The sequence below is a fragment of the Amblyomma americanum genome, chromosome 3 (genome assembly GCF_052857255.1).
Source record: "Amblyomma americanum isolate KBUSLIRL-KWMA chromosome 3, ASM5285725v1, whole genome shotgun sequence".
Classification (NCBI taxonomy): Eukaryota; Metazoa; Arthropoda; class Arachnida; order Ixodida; family Ixodidae; genus Amblyomma; species Amblyomma americanum.
Window position 1 is genome coordinate 50,864,495 of NC_135499.1, and position 7,234 is coordinate 50,871,728.

Genomic DNA, 7,234 nt, shown 5'->3' on the forward strand with positions numbered 1-7,234 from the left:
GCTCCTTCTAAACCGTTTAAACAAAGCTAGTAACATTAATTATGAGCATATTACCGTTCGCTGTTGCTCTCCGCAAAACACATGCACTTCGCAACCATCATAATTCTGTCTCCTCTTCATTTTCCCCACTGCATAGCAGCAAGCTGCATAAATTATCCCTGCGACCAACCTTTGTTTTCTTTTCCCGATGTAGACCTTTCTCTCCGTTCCATTTGTTTTGTAGCAGGAGGAGGAGGAACAAACTTTAATTTATCGCAGGACAAAGAGGGTAGGAGTGGGAGATAATGAAGAACGCAGGTGTCGTGGACCTTGAAACCTCACCTATTCGAACACCTTCAAGCGGTCTTGTGAATTCGCCGTACGTACTGTGCATGTCACAGGACGCGCATTGCCAGGCTAAACCTTTCGGCGCATTAGAGCAGGCTTCGACTAGAAGTGCTATCACGTGAAATGATTTTAGATGAAAAACATCTCATAATGCTGTTCAAAAGATAACCCACACCCAGGGCAATTGGCACATGCTCTGCGTGCTCGTAACTGCTGGTTGAAAAAAAGGAGAATCAATTGATGGGGAGCGACAGCTTTCAACAGTGATTTCGGCCCAAAAACATCTGAAAATGCAACGTGAAATGGAACATTCCCATCGCAAGTCCGAATGACCTGTTTCCTCTTTTCTCTTAGTAAAAAAAAAAGTGGAAAAAAATTTCTTGAAAACTAGGGATTCGAACCTCGGCCTTAGGCGTAGAAAAAACGAAAAGCTCGCCTAAACCCCGTTAGGTGGCGCTGCTGCGTCAGCATCGTGGGCTTTTGGCTCGTGACGCTGTCGGAGAAGGACGCTTATTTCGGAGTTCCCGCGACTTCGTCCGAAGCGAACTGCTTTCTGGTCTTTGCTCTTGTACATACTACAGTGTAGGGGCGGTAGTTTTAAACCGTGTTAGGGGTAGGAAGGCTAGCGGAAGTGTGTGTGCCGTAGGTTGTTGTGTAGGAATTTTTGCGGGCTTTTACGTTACATAGTCGGCCGGACGATGGGTCGGCAACCTAGGAAAGTCAAGGTGGACGCGGAGCTAGTGCAATGCCAGGAGTGCGACCTCTGGTACTATTATGGGGAGACCGAGTTCGGGATGTTAGCCGAGGCAGATGGGGCTAGCCTCGCGTGCAATAATATTAATTGGTTTTTTTTGGGGGGGAAGGAAATGGCGCAGTTTCTGTCTCATATATCGCTGGACACCTGAACCGCGCCGTAAGGGAAGGGATAAAGGAGGGAGTGAAAGAAGAAAGGAAGAAGAGGTGCCGTAGTGGAGGGCTCCGGAATAATTTCGACCACCTGGGGATCTTTAACGTGCACTGACATCACACAGCACACGGGCGCCTTAGCGCTTTTCCTCCATAAAAACGCAGCCGCCGCGGTCAGGTTCGAACCCGGGAACTCCGGATCAGTAGTCGAGCGCCCTAACCACTGAGCCACCGCGTCGGGGCTCGCGTGCAAGCTGTGTAAACGTTTTGAGGAGACCGTTCGGTCGTTGAAAGGGGAATAGGCAGCTAGGATTAAGGAACTCAAAGGGGACCCGAAGGTTGAACGAGAGGAAATGATTAAGCTAGAAACTCAGTTTGCCGAGTCGCTTAAGAGGGAGGGGGCTAAGGCTGACCTGTTGGAGCAAATTGTGGGCTAGCTGAAAGAAGAGCGGGATAAGCGGGCCCAGCTAGAAGAGCAGGTAGAAGAGCTTAAGTAGCGGTCGGCAGGTCGACCCGGATCAGAGGAGTGTCAGGTGGCGCACAAGGACAGCGGGGTAAACCTAAAGGAGGCTCGCCGATCCTAAAGGGCTGTAGCGCAGCAGGCTTTGATCCGGAGGACAGCAGTCGCAGTTAGGAAGCGAACGGTTAGAGCGCAGGTGGGTTCAGTTAGTCGGTGACTCGAACGTACCGAAGGCTGAGGAAGGCGTTTTGACGACAGTGAATGCGGACAGGCGGGTGCAGGTGGAGGCCCAGTCAGGGAAGTGCATGGTAGATGCAGTGGCCAAAGCCCAGGAGGTGGTAGGGGACTACATGGATGGCGAACACTTTGTCGTTATTCATGCTGGTATCAACGATGTGCTGAACTGAGTCTGGGGAGCGCTACAATCAAGACAACGGGACAGCACCACATAAGAGCACCACGAGACACGAGCGCGTGGTGTCCTTATGTGGTGTTGTCCCCTTGTCTTTATTGTAGCGCTCCCCAGTCTCAGTATATACGACCAACTAGCCCCCTACAAAGCTTTACTGATGTGCTGAATGGGGAAGCGAGAACCTCGAGAAGCAGTTAGAAGGGGGGGATGTGTAGGCTTAGAGAGGCGGCTGAGAGTGTGCATGTGGCCATATGCACAATCCCAGAGGTCCAGAGGCAGTCTAGCGAAACCGAAAGGAGGGTCGTTGAGGCTAACCGTACAATTAGGCTAATCACTCTACGACTAGGATACGCGGTAATAGAAGTTAACAGGGACGTGTACGAGGTCAGCTCCCACCCTTTTACACAGCATGGCATCCACTACAGGAGTAGGATAGGTCGCCAGACAACAGCTTTTTTTGGGGGACCAAGAGCTCTGAGAGAACAGTGTAGACAAGGAAGAACCAAGGCCAAAGAAACGATGGAACCATAGGAGAAGAAATAGACCCAAGCGCCAGGGCCAAGTTAATTCCGATATATGTTTCATTAACATGCAATGTGGCATGAATAGACTGAAATGGGAGGAAATGGACAGAAGGTTAAGGCAAAATGAATTAATTGCATATGGTTTAATGGAAACGCATCTTAGAGACATGCAGCAACCACCCTGTAACCCAAACTACGCATGGGATTATTGCAATAGAACAGAGGGCAGCAGAAAGGAGGGTGGAATTGGGGCTTTCATTCATAAAAGTAAGAATTTTCAAAGGGTTAAACTGGGATGCAAGGAACATTTATGGCTAAAAGGAAAAGTGGCAGGGGAGCAAACACTCCTTGGCTCTGTATACCTGTGGACAGGAGCTAATGCCAAAGAGGAAAACAGGGAAATATTAGAATGTATTGCAAGCGACATTGATCAGCTAGGAGGACAGGGTGAGATAATTATATTAGGCCACATGAACGCACATATAGAAGACCTGGATGGGTACACAGATTCGACAGGAAGCATGCTGCAGGACATGTGTGACCGGCATGATTTAGCTTTATGCAACAGTACCGAGAAGTGTGAAGGGCACATAACATGGGAGGCAGGGAGTCGGCACTCGGCGATAGATTATGCAACAATGTCACAGAGGATGTATAATAGATTAGCGGTAATGAACATAGATGAAGATGGTTCCAGAAGTCTAAGTAGTGACCACAAGCGTATCAAGTTGAGCTTCAGAAGAGAAAGCAATGTTGGACTGAAGCGAGATGAACAATCAGAGGGGAATTTTTACTCAGAAAAGCAATTGGAAGCAGCAGCCAAACAAATTGAGAAAGTAATTTTTGAGGATAGTGAAACAGAATGGACTTATACCAAATTAACTCGATTACTGGAGCTAGAGCTAGCTAAGATGCGAGTAAAGCTAAAAGGGAAAAGACGCAAACCCAAGAGTTGGTGAGAAGAGGAGGCCAAGAAGGCGATAGAGGAACGTCAGGAAGCGCCCAGGGAACACAGATATTCCAACGAGAGGGGGGAACCAGAAGCTGTAGTAGACAGAAAAAGGGATACCTTCAAAAAGTGTGGAAGGGAAGCGTCCTATTTGATTAATGCGAAAATTTGAAGAAAGGGTGCCCAATGGATGTCAAAAGTAAGTTAGAAGGATAGAAAAGCAGCTCAGAAATTCTGGAAACATCTAAATACAATGAGTAATAAGACTAGGCTAGAACAAAGGTTTATTGTTGCAGATCAGTTTTCGACAAGAAGGGGAGGAAGCAATGAAACACATTGGAACAAGGATTACCGAAAAATTTAAAGAATTTATCGAAGGAGGATAGACCGGTTACAGCAATTGCTTCACCAGAGCAGAGAAGACGGTTCCTAGTCGCACGTCGACAGGACCAGATGGTATTTTGATTATGCTAATAAAGTAGCTAGGACCAAAATCCAAGCGAACCTTAATAGAGGCAGCGAACAAAATGACAATGGAAGGCAAAGCTCCCGATGATTGGCGATGAAGTAGAATGGACACGATATATAAAGGTAAGGGGGACAAAGCTGACATAAGCAACTACCGTCCCATAACAGTGACGTCTGCGGTTTACAAGGTGGTGATGCAGATTATAAAAGAAAGACTGCAGGCATGGGTGGAAAACGAAGAGTTGCTAGGGGAGCTACAGAACGGGTTCCGGAAACAAAAAAGAGGTTGGAAGACAATCTGTTTTCTTTGACGCAGTGTACAGAGATTGCTGAAAAGGAATACAGGCGCCTATGGCTTGCATTTCTGGATATTAGGGGAGCCTACGACAACGTTATTCAAGAGGATTTGTGGGACCTACTGGGTACATTGAATGTGGAAGATGGAGTAATTAATCTTTTAATATATATATATATATATATATATATATATATATATATATATATATATATATATATATATATATATAAAGGTAACAGAGTGCTTAAAAAATGGGAAAAAAAGGTATCAGGGCTTATAGATATACAGCGGGGACTTAGGCAAGGATGTCCTCTGTCTCCTTTGTTGTTCATGTTGTACCTGCAAGGGTTAGAGACCAAAGTAGAGAGGAGCGGACTTTCTTTTCTCAAGCAAGGATAATGGATTAAACAGTGATTACCGGGACTAATGTACGCGGATGATATAGTGTTAATGGCTGACAACAAGGAAGTTTTGCAGAAGCTGATAAACATTTGTGGCGCAGAGGGAGATAGATTAGGTTTCAAGTTTAGTAAGGAAAAATCTGCAGTCATAATATTTAATGATGAGAGTGGTGAGCATAGAATACAGGAGTTCACGCTAAAAGCAGTGAATGAGTACAAGTATCTTGGGGTGTGGATTAATAACGGTGCTGAGTATCAGACAGAGGACGAAAAATATGGAATCAATAAAGCTAGTAGGAATGTAGCTGTCATGAAAAACAGGGCACTGTGGAATTACAATAGGTATGAAGTAGTAAGAGGGATTTGGAAATGGGTGATGGTTCCTAGTCTGACTTTCGGAAATGCTGTCCTTTGCATGAGGCCAGATGTTGGAGCAAGGTTAGAAATCAAACAACGCAGCGTAGGGAGGCTAGCTTTGGGAGCACATGGCAATACACCAAATCAGGGGGTACAGGGTGATATGGGATGGGCGTCTTTCGAGAGCATAGAGGCTAGCAGTAAGATAGCATTTGAGGAACGGTTGAGAAAGATGGAGGAAAAGCAGTGGGCTAGGAAAGTTTTCAGATATCTGTACATCAGCAATGTTGACACGAAATAGAGAAAGCGAACTAGAAAATTGACAAGCAAATATCTGGACAGCAGTAGGGGGCCGAATCAGCAATCATCGTTTAAGAAAAAGGTTAGAGAAAGAGAGAGAGCCCTGTCGAAAACAGGGATGCTTACGAAATCAGCACTGGGAATATATAGTATCTTTAAAGAGGATATTGGCAAAGAAAATATCTATGATAATTGTAGGGGAAGCTTTTTGTTATTTGTGGCCAGGATGGGGGCTTTGCGGACTAGGACATATAGAGTCAGGTACGACGAGATAGACTCGTTGTGCGTTGCGTGCGGAGAGGAGGAGGAAAGGGCTGAACGCTTGATACTTTTCTTTAATGGGCTTCACCCTACAGTGGAAAATTGGGGGGTTGATTTATCCAAAGCATTGGGGTTTAAGGACAGTGAAGGAAAAGTAGATTTTAAGCAGGTAGAAGTAACCAAGCGGAGGTTATCTGACTGGCGGCTGAAATGGAGACAAGAGTAAATATTCACAAGGCATGGCTAGGTGGCTTGAACCACCGCCCGATTTAAAGGGTTCAGCCGTATCCATCCATCCATCGTCTTCGCGGGCGAATGGGCACAAGTGTGCCAACGCATTTATCAAGACACTGGCGTTTCTATCATTTTATGTACAAAATGCACCATTTACCGCCTTAACTGACTTCATTACATCTCCTCAGATTCCTCGGATCTATCCTGATGATGATGATAGATTTTTATGCCGCAAGGGCAACTGTGGACAAAAAGCGCCATGTTACTATGCATATTCTTCTACTCAAGGTGGCGTCAAAGTTACATTAGTGATCACCTGTCAATTTATTTAATTACAAAACTCACAGTCCCCCTAAAAAACCTACAAAAAGGTTTGCTATGCTCGTTCAAGACATAAACCAGATTACTTTACAAATGTTTTATGATAAACTGTCTCAAGAGAACTGGAGCAGCGTCTATGAGGTAACCAATGTTGATGAAGCTTACGGTATTTTTATTTCTACCTACAAGCAGTTGTATTGTGAGTCTTTTCCATACGAAACAAGAGCGCGAGCTTCCAAGGCGCGTAAGCCGTGGATAACTAAGGAATGCCTAAAGGCGATACGAATTAAAAACATACTTTTTAAGCGCTTTCTAAGAACAAAAGATATTGACGATCTGAAGAAGTTTAAGGCTGCGAGAAGTAAAGCTAACAGTATCAATCGGCAAGCCAAAAGAAACTATATGAGTAACCAATTTAACGACGAAGTAATAAAGCACTCTGATGTTGTTTGGACGAGGCTCAATAATTTGCTGAAGTTAAAAGAGAAGACTGTAGTAGATGAAATAGTCACACATGGCACTCACTTGTTCGGCTCTCAACTAGCAGATGCTTTCAATAATTTCTTCGTGTCCATTGCAGAGGGCACGCAGCCCAACCAATACCTCAACAGCTTGAGTCAAAAGGTTAGCGAAATCGCGTTTTTAACCGCTGTTACAACTAACGAAGTTCTGTCGGTCCTGCAGTCGCTGAAAAATAGTAAAAGTAAGGACATTGACGACCTCCAAATATTGCCAGCGAAGTACACATTCCACATACTTGCACCGATATTAGAATACATAATAAACTTGGCATTTTCCTCAGGAACTTTTCTGAGAAAGCTACAGATTGCCAAGATTACCATAATTTTTAAAGGAGGAGACGGAAATAATTTCTCCAACTACCGGCCTATATAGATGATGGCAGTTTTTTCGAAATGTTTTGAAAAGCTTTTACAACTGCGCATTACAAGCTTTATTAACAAACACTAAGTCATATCAGCTTCCCAGTTTGGTTTTGTCGCAGGAAAATCAACAGA

The 7,234-nt window shown here is 44.8% G+C and overlaps 1 pseudogene; it reads left to right on the plus strand.

The window, feature by feature from the left end:
* Window positions 1-4,794: 4,794 nt before the first annotated feature.
* LOC144123718 (uncharacterized) lies at window positions 4,795-5,889 on the plus strand (annotated as a pseudogene).
* Window positions 5,890-7,234: the final 1,345 nt, after the last annotated feature.